This window comes from Bombus huntii, chromosome 8 (genome assembly GCF_024542735.1).
Source record: "Bombus huntii isolate Logan2020A chromosome 8, iyBomHunt1.1, whole genome shotgun sequence".
In the NCBI taxonomy this organism is placed as follows: domain Eukaryota; kingdom Metazoa; phylum Arthropoda; class Insecta; order Hymenoptera; family Apidae; genus Bombus; species Bombus huntii.
Genome location: NC_066245.1, coordinates 10,148,784 through 10,169,896, shown reverse-complemented (window position 1 = coordinate 10,169,896; position 21,113 = coordinate 10,148,784). Strand labels below are relative to the sequence as shown.

The window sequence follows — 21,113 nt, the reverse complement described above, 5'->3', positions numbered from 1 at the left end:
GAAACGTGCAAGGAATATTTAAATATAGCGTCGTTTATCATAATACCGATGGAGCCCGGCTGTTTTACCCGGGACAGGATATCACAGCGACGTAACGTTTCATACAATTACATAATTAAAATACCGGCCGTGGAAGCGGCGATCGCCGAGCAAATTACAAACCGCGTGTCATCGTTTGACATCTAATCGAGCGCGTTTACGAGCTGTTATTACCGATTATTTCTGCTAAATACCAACGCCATATGAATTGCCAGCCTCGCGAGCCACCTCTCAGAAGACACGGGCTCTGACATTCGCGTGTCGCGTTCAATTGCAGCAACGTGTTCATTTCGATCAACGGGGAAACGCACGGCGTTGGACATTCACGGACGCGAATCGACCAGGCTAAATCGTTCGTGCGACCGACAAAGATGCAGAACATCGTATCGTATCGTGTATAAATGCCTGTGTCGCAAGATTTACTACGTCTGATTAAGCAATTAAGCCGTACGGAGGCGCTTGGTGGAGTTTTTGCCGCGTGGCCAGCCAGCAATTCTCGTTATAAATTCAACCGTCTTCGATATGGAAGCTTGCCAGGTACGACGCTGCCTCTTCCTCGGCTACTCCGTTTCTCCCTCTTTCGTTGTCCGCTATCGTCTTGCTTAGCTGCGGCCTTACGACGATACAAGACGAATGGAAAAAGGGGAGGGAATACGTCGGAAATCTCGTCACGGTATAGCCCGCTGTTAATTGTCGCTATAATCTACGCGGCAAGACCGAAATTCCAAGTTGCTAGAAGCTAACGATCGCGGGGCCGCAGAGAGGAACAGAGGGGTCGTTAATTATCTTAGCTAATAACGCGAAGGTTCGCGCGGGACGATCCCGACTTTCCATCGTCCAAGCTATTCACCAGTGATCGAGGAAGAGTATATTAATGGAATGGATGGAGGCAATCTTTTCGAGAAAACGGCGAACATATTAATTTTAACCGTATGATTGCGGCTCTGTATCGGTTTTGCACAAGCGGCCCGAGTTAATCAAGAATTGATTTATGTAACCGTGCGTGCAGCACAGGCTACCACTGAACGATGAATTACGGGAACGAAGCAGAAGCTGGAATTCACCGGCAATTATTTAGCAGTGATTAGACGCGATTTCGAATTAACAACGTCGAGAGCGGCGAGCGGCCAACAGTCGAGTCACGTCGAGAAAGAATCCGTTTAGCTAATTTCTGTCGGCAGACTCCGAGAAGAGCAGGCCCCCCCACGGCGTTCACTGTTGATTCATTTTATTAATTTTTCTCATTCCCCACGATAATTCGATCCGGAGACGAAAGCAGAGGCGTCCTCGACGACTGCTGAATTAAAGACATTACGACGAGTCACCCCCGAAATCGGTCCGTTCGAGCAAACTCCTTCTGTTCTTTGCTGCTGCTGAAAGGGAAGAAAGAGAATAAGCGAGGAAATTACCAGGCCCGTGAAAATTCAGCGACGTCGCCCGTCGGATTTATTACCGACCTTCCACGTCATTATCATTTCCAAATTACGTTCGTTTCACGGCTTCGTTTCGAGACACCGAAGAAATTCTTCTTGATTAACATGCTACTCTATCGAGCGTAGATACACGTAGCGATTCGCCAAAGTATACCGACTTTTAATTCGGTATTACTAAAAATACAAATTTCTACGAACGTATTACGCGCGTTGGTACGAAGGTTCGAGATTCCTCGCAGACTTCAACGTCCATCGGTGTGAATCTCTTTCTCTGTTTCTTTTTTCTCTTTTTTATCTTTCTTTTGCCTTGTCGTCGATGAGGAATAGAACGGTAGTCTATGGGGAATAAACGTAGCCGAGCAGAAAAATTAAACGCATTCAGTGTCCCATAGGGTGGACCAAAGAAGGGGGAGAGAGTGCGAATCAATTTCTGACGTGTCGGCCGTGTCCGTGTAAACCAATTTCAGGCAATTTCGCGTCAAGAATAGCCTCTTCAACAATGAATTGACCCCACGCGAGGACCTTTCCAATTTTAACCGATCTCGAGAATACTTCTTCGGCAACGGGCAGGCGTTCGTGTTCCAACTCACCGCTAGCTTCCCCTTCGGCGACGACGATCATGAGATCGAGATGAATCAGACGTCGCCGAGAAAGCTTCTCCTCTCCTTGACCGAAAAATCTTTCCTTTCGATTTCGTTTTTCAGCGAATCACGAGTCCAGCGAAAATGTCATTTATAAGACAGAGTTAATCTGAGATGTTTGATACCGAGTCTGTAAATATTATTTCGTTTAACGTATACTTGGTGAAAGAGATGAGGTGATCGTCGGTGAAGGTGACCACGAGAAATACTCTTGATTTTCAACAATAACGCTTATTAAACTCTTAACGATTAACAACAAATAACGATCAACCACGATTAACAAGTAACAAAGGTTAACGATTAACAACGATTAATAACAAATAACGATTAACACTGAACTATCAAGAGTGAATAACCCGTTTCTCTGATTGCGTTGGCTTCGCGTAACCTTTTGCGCATCGCAGCTCGAGGCATAATGAACCTTTTGCTTCCAAACCAAACAGATTCTTTTCGTTGTTGTCCCTCGATATCCCCAGTACGCGCGCGTTTATTAGAAGTCCGCGACGATTGCCGCGTATGCATTCTTCCGAATATTCGGCTAAAGAACCGTAGGCATATCGATGATACGTTAGGCCTGTCTGCCTTAAGCTTCGAAGGTATAGCTCTTTGTGTCGCGAAGCCGTTGGAAATTTCCGTGGTCGAGTGCCGCCACAGAGATATAGCGACGTTATAAATTGACGCACATTAATCTGATAGGAAAAATCGTTTGTCGATCGATGCAATAAGTATTGGAGAATAATAATAAAGTATTAGAATAATAATAATAATAATAAAAGTATAAGGAGAATAATAATACGTTCGATATATACACCAACTGTAAGATAAAAGACACAGCAGTCTTCGTCGTTTCGAAAGGAACAAAATCCCAGTGTCGTCTCCCAAGGGAACCGCTCGCGTACCGCTTTATCGCGAGTGTATTTTCAGAGAGCCGCGTAGCCGCGTGTCCTGAGTGAAATTAGCAAATCCCTGCTCCCTCGAGGCAGCAGGATACGCGTCGTCCATGGTTTGCTCGTTGTGTTACAACACGCACCGCTTCGTATTCCTGGCCCCTTTTCAATGTTCCGGTTTCTTCGACTGTCAAATTTAATAAGCTCGCTATCCCGATTTTCCTCGGACCGGAATACACTCCGCAAAAGCCACCTTCGAAATATCGAAGCATCCTCTCGCGAATATAATTTAGAAGAACGTTTACGTTATCGTTCGATATTTTCGTCGTAAGCTCGATAGAAGAGTAACGGTGAACTTTTTCCGTTTGCGAGATACGTTATCGTATTGATGCGATAAATAGTAATCCACGCCGTATAATTTGCTTAGACGTCGTGGCGGAATTTAGTACGCTCCTTGCAAAGGAGTCAGTTCCGCGTTTCAGGGAAACTCGATTATCGAGGCCGCGTAAATTGCCGATAGCTTTCTGTCTTTCTCGTCCTTTCTTTCTCCTTCGATCTCGGTACCATGATTCCATTTTATTTCTTTGCCACTTCAAGCTCCCTCTAGTTTCCAGCGACGAATAGTCAAGGCAATACCCTGTTCGTGCAAATTTTGTTAACGTCCTACGTGAGTAGTACGCGGCTTTCTGTAGAAGTAGCCTTGCACGATGGTAGCTAAAAGGTGGCTGGAAGGCGACTGGAAATATAAACATGGAAATATAAAATACCGTTTGCCGTGAGAATGGAACAAACGTATCGGACCAACGATCGAAACATTAGTGTTTAATATTAACGATTTGCGCACCGCTCCCGGATAATTACATTTCGCGCAATGACCGAGCCCTTGTTAAGACATTGGCTACCGGTTGACAACGTTGCATGTTGATACGACGTCATTAACACCAGCCACGTCGTTTCGTATATATGTCGGCTGCATATTGCACCGGGCAAACATTAAGGTCGCGTCCACCAGCTTATACTTTTATCGTTCGAACACGCTCGCAAACTAAAGAACCGTACAACGAACTCTTGAATGTAGCTGCATACACCTTCTGCTTAAGGAAACCATCGAAACGAGGTGTTACGCGTTCGACTTATGATACTCGCGTACGAGTTGTACGCGCAACAAGCTTAATGACGATCAGAGAGGGTAGAGCTTGACAAAACGATACAACAGCCGGTTACCCAAAAGAATTTCGTCGAATTATCTGGCCGCTCGATCGGTCCCGGCCTGTTTCCTGGAAACACGGTAGCTGGATTACATGCAGATTTCTACCAGCTCAGCTGGATCGTTACAGTTTTTGCCCGGGTTACACACTTTCGTCGACTGTTCACGAAGCAGCGGGCCTGCTTTTAAACCGTTTTAGAGCCGGCTCGCGCACACGCGCGTGCGAAACGCTGCTCGTAGATCGTATCTCGGTCGGGTGTTTACGCGAGAAAGGTGGCTGGACAACGGAACAAAAGGTCCAAGAAAGTATACGCGGGGCCAGGCCGCGAGCTAAGAACTAATTAACCCGTTATCTCTACCGTCCGGTCACGATTAATTTCGCGTCTCGAGGGATCGTCGATGGTTCTTCGTACGTGTTTCGTATGTACGAAGAGTTATATACACGGCATTAATCAAAGTTGGAGGCCCCGGTGGATGCTTCCGGGACGAAAACTCAACCGTCTGTTTCGTGTGAGAGACTCCTTTTTAATCCTGGTTCCATCAGTTACGTCAGAGGCTGTCGTTGATTCTTTCCGCGGCTTGCAACTTGTAATTAACTCCGGGTATAAAGCGGTATCAATCGTGGGCTCGATCACGCGAATTCTCCTGAAACGCGTTTCCACCGGGTAGCTCTCGGTGCGGGACAGGTTGATTTTTCGAGATTTTGCAATGTAGCCGACGGGCGCCGACCGGTTTCTCGATTACGCTGAAAGCGGCGCGTTTTTTTCTTTTTCTTTTCCGATTGTACGGCCGAATCGATCGCTCATTGGACATCGTTGATAGCGAGAAGTAGCGAGATAGCTAAGTGACTCGCGCGATTTTAATACGATCCTTTGAAGCTTGATGGTGATTCCACGGTTTAACTAATAAGTCAGGGTTCTCGTTAGTTCTTTTAACGATCGCCAAATATTTATCGCTGTTGCATCCTCGCGCTTAGTCCGGGTATGTACGAGAATGTGTTTGATATTTCTTCAAAATGGTACAACTTTCTAGTCGTGCAAACTTTCGATTATACATTTATATATTGCATACATCGAACTATACGTCGTTAACTTAAAAAAAAAAAAAAAAAAAAAATATTGCTATTCCAAAAAACGTTAAACTAACTCTGGCTAGTCGCGAAATATCGTGAAATTATCTCGTTCTTTTCAAAGGATAACAAACATATCCGAAGAATATTGCGATACCGTGGTAGACTCATCGATTTTTGACTAGTTCGCCTGGACAAGGATCGATAACGAGGCTGTAGCAACGACGTTTTTGATAACAAGATATCCATGTAGTCGCTGGAGACTCTGCCTCGTCCGAATTTTTCCTAGCGTCCGTTTTTAGAATCTGCCGCCACTTCTCTTCTCGAGAGGACAACTCGCTGGTTTTTGCGTTTCACTCGGTTAATTTACAGTCCTGCCATAAATCCTTCTGTAACGCGGATCGCAAACGGCTACCGTATCTAAAAACATGGCTGTAATTATCGCTACTTTGTCCGCCGGTAATTACACCGTGCTATTACTCGAAAAATGCCTGGAGTGTTGGACGGTGTGCGCGCGTTCCACGCAGACAGGAAGTACATAGAGGCGAGCGGAGGAAATCGTGCTTTAAACGATACCCACGCGCGTTCGTACGCGAGTGTTCGCTCGCTCGTTTGTTCGTGGCCCGCTCGTTTGATCGTGCAATTATTACGCAACTCGTCGCTACTATATCACCTAACGTTTCGCATATAGGACAGATTTTTCCATCGACCAGTCTAGCGCAGGCTACGGTGTCGGTATATTTCGATATGTACATGCACGTGTACGATATATACGGATTCGTACATACGCTTTTCCATTTCCGCTGTAATTAGAACAACCAGCTAGCCAGAGGTGAACCACGAGCTCGTATCTTGGCCGTCTAGTGGCGTTCGCTACGAAATTAGCAGCAGGCTTTTGCGTAACGCGAGAACGAAATTACTCGCCGGTCCCATTGTGCGCGCAAATGTATGCCTGTTTTTGTTTTCTGTCCTCTTTTTCTTTCTTTCTTCTTTCTTCTTTTTTCTTTTTTCACTCTCCTAGTTGCAGTTGCTCGGGATTTTTCCCCTCGCGAATACCTGCAGCCAGAAACGAACGAACGAGCGGACGTCTCGCGAAACTAGGCGTCTCGTTCGTAATATATAAGCCACGCAGGCCTAGTGCCATGGCGTTGCGTATAGAAATTTCGATTCGACAAAACGATAAAACCGGTTTAGAACGATCCCGGTGGATTAATATCGCTTTTTAGTAGACGTCGAACGCCAGCGCGCGGATATACACGGCGCAATGTCTCGGTTGCTTCGGTCTTCGATCGGCCGATCGTATTACGAGAACGTACGGTGGAAAAAGCGCGAATACTGTTGCCGCGAGTTCTAGTGATTAAAAACCGGTGTTTGCCCCGTAGCGTCGAGGTGTGCTGTCGTTGGTAGAGAGTCGCGTTGTAGGCTAAAGGAGAGGAGAAGACAGGTATATAACGCGAGTCACGAAGCGTTCACGCATTCGTCGTATTCGGAGCAACAGGAGCTTATCGCGGCGTGGAATCTTTTCCTCGGTCGAAAACCTCGCTTTTCTCCGTAAATTAGGGGCCCGTGGCTATTTTCGATGGCGGATGTGACGTTGCAGCCTTCGGAAGTGGCCCTTTTTGTTAGGAGCCGCGGACCATTCGCTCGCCTGGCCGGCGTTAATAGCGGTTTGCTGCCCTTTCTGCTCGTTTGCCGTTAACCATCGCGCTTTTTAGCGGCCCTCCGTCTATATTGTTTTCGGATCTCGTTCGCCCGATAAAAAATATTCACTTTGCCCTGTAGAGAACATCGTAACGGATAAAGAACTACCACCGGTTACTTTATATTACGTGTAACGAGTATTTTTCTATTCACGCGTTGCTTCTATCAACTTTTATCCGTTTGTTCGAGCATCTAATAACCGAGTAATTAGTAAGATATCCAAAGCCAATTGTACAAAGTCTCGACCGTATAATCAAACACACGTGGAAATAGTATTTTATCGTAGTTGATTCAAGTAGCGTATAACGAGCGGCGATGAGATTCTGTTTGGTGAGTATTTAACATCGTAAATTTTCCGTCATCCGTGTCATTTTGATTCTATCAGATATTCTATCAGATTTTTTAATTTTTTTTTTTAAATCTACAGTGAGATCCGTTATAACGAGACGCGATAAAGTGCACGCGTACCGAGCCGAAAACAGAGCCTGGAACGAAAAATGTTTATTCTATATTTTCGACTTCTTTTTTCGCGTGGAATCACCACCTTTCAGCTCGTACTACCAGTTACCAATCACCCTGTATAATATGATAATGTAACAACAATTTTGTTTTCTTATCGACTTTGTTTTTTTATCGATCTCGTTAAAACTTAATGGAAAACTTAGTAGATGCACCAAATATCTATGTCTCGTCTGAAAACGAATGCCAATGCGTGTCTCGGAACAACGTGTAAAATAAATAAATAAATGAATTAATTTCGCGAATTTGCAAGTATCTAAAAATACGTAGCGTGTATGTCGATGAATGGATAACGGCGATTATAGCCGCGCTGTTGGAACGAGCGCCTGTAGCGTTGCAAGAGTTCCTTTCAAACTAGATAATCGTAAAACGCAACCCATTAAACCACCACTTTGCTTACTATCGATGATAAAAAGGTTAGCAAACGATAACGATCCCCGGATAATTCGGTGCACGGGCAAGAAACGCCTCCGTTAGGAAGGTTATAACGATCGTGTAACGAAACGCGAGACGAGGAGGCGTCCATTTCGGTCTCTTCTTCCACTCCTTTTCAACCTCGAAGCTACATCCCGAAGGCAACCGAATGAGACGGCGATTTCTTTCCGCGATCCACGTAGCTGTAACAGGCGTGCAGTCGTTCGCGTAAATGACGACGTTGGTAACGGGGATTATCGAGGTCTCGTTAAACGTCAAGCGTAAATCTCCACTGAACTGAAGCTCGCGTCGTCTAATTGTTTTACAAAAACAACCGGGAGAAATTTCAAGCACGGAATCTGTCACGTTGTCTCGCAACGATGGAATCTCGATAGGCTCGATTTGGCGTGTCTGACTCGCGGCTTCCTTTCTCCTCTTCTTTCTTTTATCATCTTCCTCTTCTTCTTGTTCGATCGGTCGTTTGATCGGCCGGCGAATTTCACCGTGGCTGAAACGCGACTCGCAATTTCGCGGGATGAGAAGCAGGAAATGCCCGCGGAGAGCCACCTGTCGTTCCCGGCTAGTTACGTCGCGCGGCTTTCCGCTTTGACGCCGCGTGTCATCCGCGATTTCGTGCGCACGTAGCCGCCGCAAGAACGGCTACCCTTTCGCCCCGCCATTTGACAGATGGATCGCGAAGTATGCGAGAAATGCGAATCTACGAGTTCATCTTCCGAGAGACTGCACGACTGCGGAGCTTAATCATGGAACATCGAAAGGTATTGAAGCGGGGAAAAAATCGATGCTTCTTGGTTACGCTGGATCTATCCAGTGACGGAGCTTCTTTCGGTATAGGAATTTAAGATATTATTTGATCGTAAGATGAATTGTATCTGCTATTCGAACCTTGTATTTTCCAACACATATTCTGTATTTATATATTAATATCGACTTTTTTTTCCTAAAGTAGAAACAGGAATGTAGCGAAAGCAAGGTTCTAAAAGTTGAGTTATTAACTTTCGTGATCGTCGAGGTTGACCTATAGAAGAACGAGTGGATGAATTTGTAATAGGAAAATGTATCGAAATAAATAAAGGTATAAGTATAATGTATGCTGATCAAGATCCTCGCTTTTATAGTCTTAGAATTCGATAGAAGCGATGGGATACGATACGATAGAAGCGGACACGTTCGTATATTTACAGTAAAGGACATTACAAAGAAAGTTAACCTTGTAGCTCTAGATAAACATCTATGAGAAACAGCGACAGAAATTTACTTACAGCTCCTTTGTTTCTAGACCTTGTAATCCAAAACATAATTTATATTCAAGGGTACAATAATATGGATTCCTCCTTACTTAGAATTTTTTTTTTTTTCTTTCGCTAAATTCTATTCTCTCGATAAGAACGGTCTCCAAGTCACGGATATACGAAAGTAAATATGTAGAGTTTTTCTCGAAGTAATTACTTCAACGATGATCGACCTTTTGCAACAGCGAAGCTTTCACGATACCGACCATGTTGTATACCTGAATAATTCACCGATTCTGAAACACCGTATTTTGATAAAAAACGGAGCGGTATAGCAGAGTATACAGCGGTATAAATACAGTGTGTACCTTGTTGGAAAAGCTGTATAAATTTCGATCAAATAGGTTCGTTTAAAGCAAAACGATACAAGTTTAAACGGCATGAAAATTGTTAAAATTCTCAATTAATTTTCGATATTAAACTGGCAGTTGGTATTTATATACTCGCCAAGTAACCACGAAGTCAACTACGGTATGGTCGCGCAGTTTCGCACGTTAGCGCGTTAAATAGACGCGAGGCGGTTGAAACAACGTCGGTGCCATATTTAGCTTCGTTGGTCGCGGTGACGTCCGAAAAAGTAGCGAAGATTTATGCGCCTGAGTGGTGGCGATTCGGACCACGGAACATCATATGCGTGTCACCGTGTGTCTTTCTCGAAACGAAAGGTGGTCGAGAAACGCGCAAATCGCGTCAGCCACGCGGTTAATTATCCCTTACTAATCAGCCAGAGGTGAGGCGTCCATCTGGTCCTTCAGCGAGGCCCAAAGGCTGCGCGCGGCCACGATGGCACGACGATAATCGCAAATTGGATTATAATTTGCAGGAGATAAGTCACGCTCGTCACCTCGACTGCGAAATGGCCGAGAACCGGAGACCGAGAGAGGGAATCCGCCCGCGGAAGAAAGAGAGGACGCATGAGAGCGCGTTCGTCGAGAGCCCTTTCGACCCCCTCCGCGTCTCTTTCCGCCGCGTACCCAGCTTTCCTTCACCCTCCCCGTCAATTATTTAGTAATTGAATGCGAGGAAGCCGAGAGTCATCGTTTAAATTATCGTTTCTGGTGAGCCACCGTCGGCGTTACTGTTTATCAGCAGCTAGATACGAAGTAAAACGAAACAACGCTAACAATGTCCGTTCTACCGCTCTTCGTCTCCTCGCCGAGTATTCTTATCTTCTTACCGGATCTCTTCTTACTGAAACGTTCCCGTGGAACGTTTTCATTTAACGCGTATCCGCGGCTAAGGCTCGTTTGTCGATACCAAGGGTTAAAAGACTTCGTTTCCTAGTCGGAAGATTGTCTCCGCGACTAATGCAGGAAAGATACGATGACCGTTTAGTAGAGAAGAATGATGGCGGAAATGTACGCGAGAAGAAGCCAATCCGAGAGATAACGAATCGACTTTCTAGCCGGTATCCGTTTAGGATATCGAATAGCCCCGAATAGGACGAAGGTTAGAGACAGGGCAAGAGAGAGAGAAAGAGAGAGAGAGAGAGAGAGAGACCTTGGCGCAACTGCGAAGAGTTGGCCGTCATCGCTAGCCGAGGTTCTCCTCTGTGAAGCTCACGATTCGTCTGGAAGGAGCGGTTGGCGCGGGCGCGAACGCGTTCACCGCCGATCCTTATCCGTCTAATAAATAGCTCGAGACGTGACTACAGCGTTTCGTGACAAGTTAATCACGCGGAGAAGGAGCAATCCCCAGGAGGAATCGCCGCGGTACCCCTCGCTATAGATGAATCCACAGAAACTGCACATATTTATGTAAATGGCCGCCAACCCGTGTTCCCTAGCCTCCTCTTTGTTTTACAAATATGGCACTCGACGCCGCAGGAACCAGGCGGCCATCTTTGTTTGATGACTCGACAAGTAACGCGCGACTTGTACACCAGCAACCCCGCCGATCATCGTCCACCCATTGGCATACGATTAACACGAATTCCGTGGGCCGTGTTCGGACCTACGACGAAGACTACCGGACCCGTTATCTATCATTTTCTTCTCGTTCGATTACTCGCGTAATTGTTGTTACCGGTTATCTTGGACGGCTCGACAACGTCGAGCGGTACCACGGTTTGCAGATTTTCTAGCCGTGAGAGCGTAGGCGGAACATAGACGCGACGACGATCGTAAGACGACACCGGGAATGATTAACGCTCTAGGCGTGTCTTCATTTAGCGTGAGTGTCGCTCGGCGTAGGCAGGAGATATTTCGATTGCAGAATTGGGAAGAGCGAATATGCGAATATGCTGTATCTCGTCGTGGCTGGCGAGGATAATAATTCACAGTCGTACGACTGTTTCTTAAATCGACGCGCCTGCATCGACACCAGGGCTGTCAAATCTCGTCTGTTAGACATTTTTTGACGAGCAAATAAAACACTCGGACACGTGTTTAATCGCGAGGTTCTGCGTTCACGAGTGTCGTCGCGCTTACGATCCTCTTCGAGGAGATCGTCGTGCCTCTTGATAGTCACCTTTGAAGTTTATCATATGCTCCTCCAAACTATCGGATCTTCGACGACGGGAACTTCGAATCGCTAAATTGCTTATAATTTCGAATTTCGCATTTGCCAACTGTCGTCCGTTCAAAGTTTTCAGCCTGTTTTTCGCCATACTTTTTGCCACCCTGGCCGTAACGCGGCTTTCGATAAAGTAGCTTTAGTACGTAGAAAAGGAATTATATATTCCGTTGATAATTTCGAGCACGTTAGACTGTATCACAGATTTATATCGACAAGCAGATGACGATTTCTCTCGGCGAAGGATTAAACCTATCCTCTTACCTCACCCTCGGACGCGGTTGTTTTCTATTTTACACGGTGTATGTTTGCGTTTCTTGACGGTCGTAGTCGCGACGGAGGCGGGATTAGTCCAAATGGTAATCCGGTAGGCAAAGCGTGGTATTACACGACCGGTAGCTGGCGATGTTTTTCCAACGGGGACACGTTAACGCCCCGTCACTTGTTTCGTGTTTGCTCGCTCGTTTGATCTTCAAGCACGCTTCATTTGACGCTTATTTGCCCTCTGCGAGCAGTAACGTGTCTGCGTATGCGTCTCGTCTTCGTCCCGCCGCCAAGAGTCGCAACATAAGGCTGAGATTTCACAAGCAGCCTCGACTTTTTCAATGAAAAAGACAAATATCCTCCAACTCCGGCTACGACGTCTCCTTCTCCATGTAACGAACGTTCCGCTACAAGTAACCATTTTTCCTACTCGTCAGTGACGGTTGTTTCATTCTCGGAATGTAATCGTGGCCTGACCGATTCAACCGCTTTCACTCGATTCCTAAACGAACGTGCTTCGATGGCAAGGCAAACCGAACGATCCCATTCGTGCACGATTCACGCTCGTATCTTTTCGATCCTACGCGTTGATCAGGACAGGTTCGTGTCGGTTCGAAGAGAGACGAGAACGTATGGTAGTAATGGTGAGGGATCTCCATCCGGTATCGGGCACGAGCGACGATCAATTTTTCTTGAACGCGAGGCCGCGGACGTCAGGACGTGCGGATATGAAAAATTTCGAGCAGCCGGTAATGAGGTGCGTTCACAAAAGAGCCGCGTTCACGTTTGGACAGCCACTGTCATTTGTTCTCGGATCCACGGTCATTTGTCTGCTCACGGGCCGGCCTGTCTTTTGTTACACCGTCAAAACAGTATTGTGCCGGACTAACGACGTTCATCTCGCGCCACCCCTCTGCACCGATACACCGGGACCATCGTTTGATTTACGCGTGCTCCCCGTCTAATCGTGCGTTTATCAAGGTCTCGCCTACGACCCAACGATTCTTGAAAATTTATTCGCTCGAATTTCCAAGCTTCGCAACGTTCTCGAGGAATTCGATAATTCGTAAACGCACGAATCGTCGAAACTAACGTTACGTATTTTCAATTTACGCCTCGTTCTCGTCATATCCATCGAGCTACCCTCTTGACAAATTACCGGCGTTTCTTGTTGCAAGAATATTCGTTTGAGTATCGAAGGAAACACTCGACTGCGATCTTCCAAGTTAAAAGCAGATTGCGTAATGTCTCGCTCGTGTTACGGCAACTTACTTAACCGAGACACGCGAAATCAAAAATGATCAAACGCAAAGGTTCAGCGATCCGGTTAATTAATGGCGCGTAATTCCTATCGGGTTTTAATAGATATCGCATAGTCGACTACAACGTTTAGAGCTGTCGGCGATCGGCGAAACATTAATCAAACTAGTTTCCCAGCGAAATTATAATCCGGTCTGTTCTCGCGTCCCTCTTGCGGTACTTCTTGAGCGAACAGAAATTGCAGATATCATCTATATGTAATTAGATGCTCGACAATTTTCAGATTCGTGATATTCTTGTTTCTCCGTTCTCTGTCTATCTCTCTCTTTCTCTCTCTCTCTCTCTATCTCTCTCCGTCTCTCCTTTTTAAAAAACTGGTTCACGCTTGATCAACTAACTTTCCCGAAATTAACTGATCGAAATCACGCGTTCGTTTAATCGGTACATTGCACATTTTCTAGATAACGGTCTCTGTTTTATATTATTACATCGTAGAGCCTTCATTATCCGAGCATGTTTTACCACGTGATATTCCACTATGCAAACGTTTTATTAACCCAACTATGTTTTTATCAGTCGGATTACGTTTTTTCCACTACTTCTAACATGAAATTAATATCACGTACTTTAACGCGGTGCGAGTAAATTGGTACCGAACGAGGGATTAGAGACGAAAACAAAAATAGTTTAGAGCTGAGAAATTGGTAATGCAAATATTAGCAAAGATCGATAAAAGCAAAACTGTCAAAGGCATTTTCGCTTCGAATCATTTACGCTATCAAAAAGAGAAAGAAGAAAAAAGAGAATTTATAAATGGCTCATAAATTAAATGTAATTTAACCGTCCAATTTAACGCTATTCTAAATTATATCCAACGTTATTTCGATCAATTTCTGTCATCTAGCGATATCGAAGATATTAATTTAACAAGCAATTAAACAAGCGTTACGTCTCATCTCGCGTTACCGTTGTTGACAAATATTCCGTCCGAGTCACAGGATAATCGTCGTACGTAGAAATAACCGTACTTTCACCCCAGAATTCTCTCGTCTAAACCGTATCTCTATCAACTCGAATACCGAAGGTTCAAACCGTACTTGTTACTTTTGTTGTTTCGTTGCACGAGACGCGTACAATACGGATCCATTTCGTTGACAATCGGTGGCACCACCCACCGAGATGGTGCGGCTCGGCTATTAGCATCCGGGAACAATCGACCGCCGCGGGTCATGACAGCACGAGAAACCTTATGAATTTATCGTAATTTTATGTATGGCACAATCAGCGGCCTCGGTGGCGGATAAAAAGGAAGGCGTGATTTACTGCCTTTTAAGAACGCGGCCGTCTCGCGGCCACCGGGGGACCACAGTAGTAGAGTTCAGTGTATGACTGAACGCGTTGAAAGTGATACTTTCCAGGTCCCTTTTAAAACAAGTCATTATTTATAATGTCCACGCACGACGTTTATTAGACGCTCGGGTTTACGTTTTATTTTCAACCAGGCGCATTAGCGTCTGCGACTTTGTATAAAATCGAAACAGCGTGTTCGAAGACGTTATAATGTTAGACGTAGGAATTTTTAATTCCTCGCGATTACTAAAATACACAGGCAAGTACTCGCAACGAAATTAACGTTGACTTCTATCGAGATAGAAACGTAATTATATATACTTATGGATTTTCATTGCACGAGTTTAATTATAATTATCCGTGAGTGGTTTTTTTTTTCTCATCATGCTATATTACAGATCAGTGGTTCTGGTGTTAATGCCGCTGACTATTTCATTCCAATAAGTTTTTTATCTTCCTCTCGCGTGGCGCCTTCCACAGAACGGAGTACGAGACGTTGAAATCACCAGGCTGCCCCTAAGTCATTAGTGTGCCACGGCATAATTATACAGCTAATGATATCCTGAAGTGTTTCGAGACACCGTGGTCGTCGATGTTGAAAACATCAGCCGGGTTGCACGAAAGATAAACCTTCTTGACTTCCCGTTACCCGCATTAACCGTACTACAAGTAAAGACGAGTCAACTCGCGATGATATCATAAATTTCTGCATGCACTGAAGAGGAAACAAAGTTGGAAAAGGCCGCTGTGTATGTCTATCTTTCACTATCATTTATGACAGCAAACGCATCCGCGTAAATTACCATCCTTTAATCAATTTTCTTTACAGCCAACCCTGCATCCTTTCAAAGTACCTACTTACGCGAAATACATAAAATAGCTGACTGAATCAACAAGATGTACGCGTCCAACGACATTTACGGAAGCGTGTCTAAGCTTTTTTCGTGGATCTACCACGTCTTTCAAAACCTTCGTTTCAAGCGTGCAACTGTACTTTCAACGATAACTCGTCGTAACCGTATCGAGCTTCGTTCGCTTAGCTCGTTAACCGAGCCATCTTTTACGACGATGCCTCTCGAATTAGAAAATTGAAAATTAATATAAAGACACGATCGATATCAATTGCAATCGAGTCGATTTTGTTTCGCACGCAGATGAATGGATCACGCGTACGACGATCCTCGATTCAAATTCATGCGCTATAATTGCGTCGATAATTCTAACGACGAGTTAACTGGTCTTCACCGGTTAATAGATTTATCATTATAATTATAGTGACACAGATGTGGCTCCGCTTTTTTATCTTCTCTTGTATTTCTTCGCTCCAATTAATCCCTCTTTACCGTGCATCTGATATCAAATGACTTATGTCGGTTAATGAAGAAGTAAGTGAAATATATATACGCGTAACGCGAATTACATATTCGGTCTGCAAATTCAACGTGTTCAAGCACATCTGATATCCCGAGTAACGAGGATTCCTCGAACGAAGTCAGCTGCATCGCGACACACATCGAGGTGGGCCTTTTTGCGGAACGGGCTAAGATAAATGACGAGAGGATTAATCGTCTGGCGATCGGCGGGACCAAGCGAACAAAACTGTGTGTAATCGTCGGCCGTGGTGCACCGGTGGCCGTTAATCGGTTGTTGCAGTCGAGTAATTTATGCAGCGTGCAATCACCGCGGCCACGAATTGAGCCACCGCAGGAAAAAGGAGCAGCTCGGTTCGAGATTTACTGCGTGCTCGGCTTGATAGACTCTGCAGGGAAGGAAAACAGCCGAGAAACGACGAACCAATCAAAACGCACATGACCACTTCACCGACTGAACTCCTCATTTGCATGTCCTGGTCCTTAACAAACAATAGCCGCCGGCCACCTGAACGACTTAATCCGCAGACCAATCGAAACGCGTAATAAATGCAACGGGACTATCGTCTTACCGTAACGCGTAACGATATGCTGTCGCGTGGAACAATTCGCGAAGGCCACTTTAAGGATCGTCCTTCCCTGCTGACGAGAAACACCTTACCGTGCGAACTTTCGCTGTCTCGATCTTTATCGTGGAAATTCGAACTGAATCAGCGAGGTTGAAACATACAGCAGAGCACGGAAATGTAACACGACCGATATATTCGATTAGATTTTCATCCAGTTCCGCTTGTAAAGATTTACGCTTTTGCACACAGCTTTTGATAACACTCCCTTAGATCTGAAGATCGCGATGGTCATGGTAAAGCGATTCTCCTCTACGAAATATCGCTTCGATCAAATCAAATTCCGCTATCTTAGTGTACGTTGAAAAACAAATATTCAGACGTGTCGTAGTACGAATATATATTAATCGCCTGAATCCGATTCGAACAGTTCGAACGAGATACTCCGATCGTCGCGTCGCTTTCACCAGCGTGTATCAACGTGCCTACGGTGCATTCTAATTTGAGATATTCACCCTTGCTATAGGCGTCTATCGTATCGAATTCTATCAGAAAACACTCGATTAAATTTCGATGTACGTGCGGTAACTACGAACATCTGTGTGTATATATATCGCGTAACAATTCGTAAAGGAATCGCGACGACCACCTGTAACTGGTATCATCCTTCGCCTGACAGACGCCTTTCGTGCGGACCTTTGTTCGTTCCTTCGGTAGTTCGTACTCTCGATCTTTATCATGGAAATTCGAACTGGCATAGCGTGGATGAAACCTCGGCGTAATTCTCAGTCTGAAGTTAAATAGCGGTGGTGTCTTTGACGAGTCGAACGCAGATCGCTTCTCGTCCGGTCGACTTTACCTAACGATCGGAAACGATGTCGTGGCTTGACGAGGCTAGTACGCGCGGTGCAAAGACCTGGCATACTTTGTAACCTCATATACCGTGTCTAATTGACACGCGAGGCGTAGGGTATCGCGTCTTGGCCGAGCGACGATAATCTGGGAAACACCGAGTCCGGTATTACGTATTATACTTTATAATAGGAGCGGCGGACGACGACGACGACGACGAATAAAAGCGACTACTAGTGGTACTAGCGGCAGGGGGAGAAAAGAAAAGAAAAGAAAAGAAAAGAAAAAAAAAAGAGACGAAGAAAGAACGAAACAACGAGGGAATCGACGTCGACATTCAATTTTCTCGCTGGCGACTCGAGGCTATACGAGTGAAAAAAGAAAAACGAACACGTCTAACGTGGCTGGTCGACAGAAAAAGTCATCCTAGTGGGCAGTACCACGATGTTCGACGGCTCTTTTATGCCACGCGACCTGTTCCATCGACGTGTAATGAAGACGTATTATTTAATGTACGTGCCGATCTGCCTCGCGATTCTGTGGCCGCCCCGGCTATTGTGCGCTCTACACACACCGTAATCGTCGAATTTATCGGCGGCCACCGCGTCTCCGACTTCTACCCAGCGCACGCTGAATTTTACCAAAACACGCTCTCTCTAGCGTTTCACGGCCGATTACCGTTTGATTTCGACGCGGTTCCTCGGTCGTTTCGTCGCCGCGTTAAAGAGGATTAAAGATTCATCGACCCAAGTGGCGTCCTATAGTTCTACGCGGTAACGTAATCATTCCGTGGCGGCTTATTTTATCGCGTCAGATTACTCTCACGCTCCGTACGCAAGCTCCGTCATAGCTTCTTATTTCCAACTGAAAATCACCGTCGTGGACGTTCGATACTTTCGTCTGCTTTTACGTTTATACTTTTTGGTGTTGCAACTCTTTGCGTCATTGGCAGGTATACGTAGATTTTCAAGAAAGATCCATGTTGAGATATGTATAATTTTCTGTGCTGGACTAGGTTAAATGCGTAGTAGAGATACTTGTATGTGAATATCAGTGTGTGGAAATACGTGTGTTCGCAGTGTATCGAAAACAAAGGAATGTAAACTCTAGAGTCGGTTAAGAGTCGGTTAACAGTCGGGTATAGAAGAAAGTGCTGAGACGCGTGCAAGTGTGTATCGATGAATATATAAGGAATCGTTCATGAAATAAATATTTCATTATTTTAATATTAATCCTCGGTATAAATTTAGTGTTCCTATAACATTGTGTCGGCTTCAAAGATCCACAATTTTCGACAATCCAAGTTTAACGTTAAACGGTTTAACGTAAGCTTCGAGAGCAGAACCAAGCGCGAAGTCACACGCGAAAGCTTTCGTACATACGTCCTACAAAAAGACCATTTTTATTTAAATTAATACAACGCCGTATAGTAAGATTTTATTTCTGAAAATATAATAGGAAACGTAGTACGGCTTACTTGTGCTTGGTAATTATATGTATATCGGACGCAAAGATGTCAACGCGTAGTTGCACGATATTTTTATCAAAGTTCCAGCAACCTTTTTCATAAAATTTTGCGCACATTTTGCACGATCGTTCGCTCGAGCAATTCTTAGCGAGATATCGTCGAGTCGGTCGCTCGATTGGACGCTATGTTTGCGCAAGATCGCATCGGTACGCTATGAGGGTGGCGAAAAGAAAAGCGACGTGGCACGGTGAAGTGTGAAAAAGAGAAAAACGAAACACACTCGGAGGACCAGCTCCGAATCGAGTGTCACTTGTCTTGGACGCATCGAACATCCCCCTGGGCGCTCGTCGAGTGCGTTCACCAAGGGGGAGAAGCGGTCAAATCGATACAGTGTTTTGTTTTAAGTGACGTTAAAAGGATCGGACGAGACAAAACACACACACACGAGGGGTGAACCACCCCCATCGTCCAACCGCTCGTATCGCAATTTTTTTGACACGTTCTTTCCTTCTTATCGATGAGCCATTGTCCTTCCATATATTATATCTTTTAGATTTTTAGACATATATATTTATATGCATACGTCTAAAAGTCTCACTGATTTTCCCTGCTTCCGACGTTTTCCACATTTCTATCGGCGCGATTCACCGCCGGTGCGCCAGGTTGAATCGCAGAAAAATTTCAACAAGTTCGCCGAACGGTTAAAACGTCCATAAGAGTAAATCTCCGACATTTGTATCGCGGCCAGGGGCTTTGTTTAATAAAACCGCGCAACGAAACATCGATGATTTGATTGCGTACGGTCAGGTTGGGGCGGTTTTTTCGCGCGTTGCGCACGTCCACTGGCACACCGAATCGAAAAGAACCACGGGACATTAAGTATGAATGAACTCGTCCATATAAAATATGCAGGCACGCGTGGAACGCGAAATCCCGCGCAATTTACCCGGTCGGTACGCTGCCGTCCTCTCTTTTGTATCGGCATCAACTCGTATAATACCATTGATAATTTTTTCAATTTATAAAACGTTACACGCAAAATACAGAGAGAGACAGAGAGAGAGAGAGAGAGAATGAGAGACGGGGTAACGCGTTGCCTTCGGTGGTTCGACGGGGGCGGTCGATCAAAGCACCGTGGCATTGTGACGAGAAACACGAATTCCTGGTCTGGAAACGAGTGTTTTAACAACTCCCTCCCTCGCGGACCCCCCGTTGCCCGGACCCGGGCTCTCTCAAAATCTATTTTCATCGTCGGACAGATGTAACTTCGCTCTCTCGCTGGCAGCGACGCGTGCATCGATCGTCAGATGTCTCTCCCGTGAGCCCTCTCCGAGCCCCTCGTTCTCTCTCTTCAATCTGCAGTCAATTGTTTCCAGCTAAACTGTTTGCCTTTCAGTCGGCACCCTTTTGCCGCACGGCACCGTCTATTTGCTCCGTTTAATGTGGCGCGCTTTCGAGACTCGCCCGAATTTTCCAACGACGGAGCAACAGAGATGGATTCGGCGAGGGAGAGAGGCTGTCGTCGAGTTCCATCGAGGGGGTGAACAGTCGAACGCAAGAAACTTTTCGCCAGGGAACGCGAAAGGAGGCTCGTGTAGCGAATTTCACCGGTGTTTCCGTGGAATCGTGCGAAAAAATCTCTACGCACAGTACACACGGGCGAATTGAACGAATCTTAAGATACTGGAACGACAGAATAAAGTCATGGATAAGGGAAGAGAACGAAAGTTTTGTTTCGTACGAACCAGTTAATGCCGGGTTTCAAGCGGTGGAATTTGCAGACGAGTTCCTATTATGAGAAATACGACCGAGTATAGTTTCAATTACGAGGAACGCGAGAGTCCTTTTAAACGGATATAATAGGCGATCGCTTGATACAGAGACGACGTAATAACGATCGTAGTAACGAAAGTGTATAGAAGTTCTCGATTTCGGTCTCGTTCAACGAACGCTCCTATCTATCAAAAGTAGTAACAGGTAGAGACCTTATCGTGTACGCTATCGCGATCGATGTTACGTATTCGTCGGCGAATCGGTATCGAGTTTTGATCTTCAACTTTGAACGAAGAAAGATTCTGACGAAATTCGGATACACCGGTCTTCCTTCAAGCTCAGAAACTCCCCTGATCTCTGGTTTTCTTCGAAAGTAAAATTACCATTGAAACGTAGAATATATATCAAATAATATATGAGACAAAGAAGAAGTTGAAAAGTAGGAACGTTGAGGTAAATGTACAAAATGCCAA

At 45.3% G+C, this 21,113-nt stretch overlaps 1 protein-coding gene and 1 long non-coding RNA gene across 2 annotated transcripts in view; both read right to left on the bottom strand.

Annotated features, from left to right (window-relative positions):
• The window catches only part of LOC126868320 (homeobox protein SIX3), a 54,215-nt gene that overhangs the window by 17,766 nt on the left and 15,336 nt on the right, over positions 1–21,113 (bottom strand). The window lies entirely within an intron of this gene.
• LOC126868349 (uncharacterized) lies at positions 9,021–9,688 on the bottom strand. The gene is made up of 2 exons (XR_007690593.1): positions 9,532–9,688; positions 9,021–9,459 (listed from the first exon to the last, which is right to left on the bottom strand). It is a non-coding gene; the product is annotated as an uncharacterized LOC126868349 (long non-coding RNA).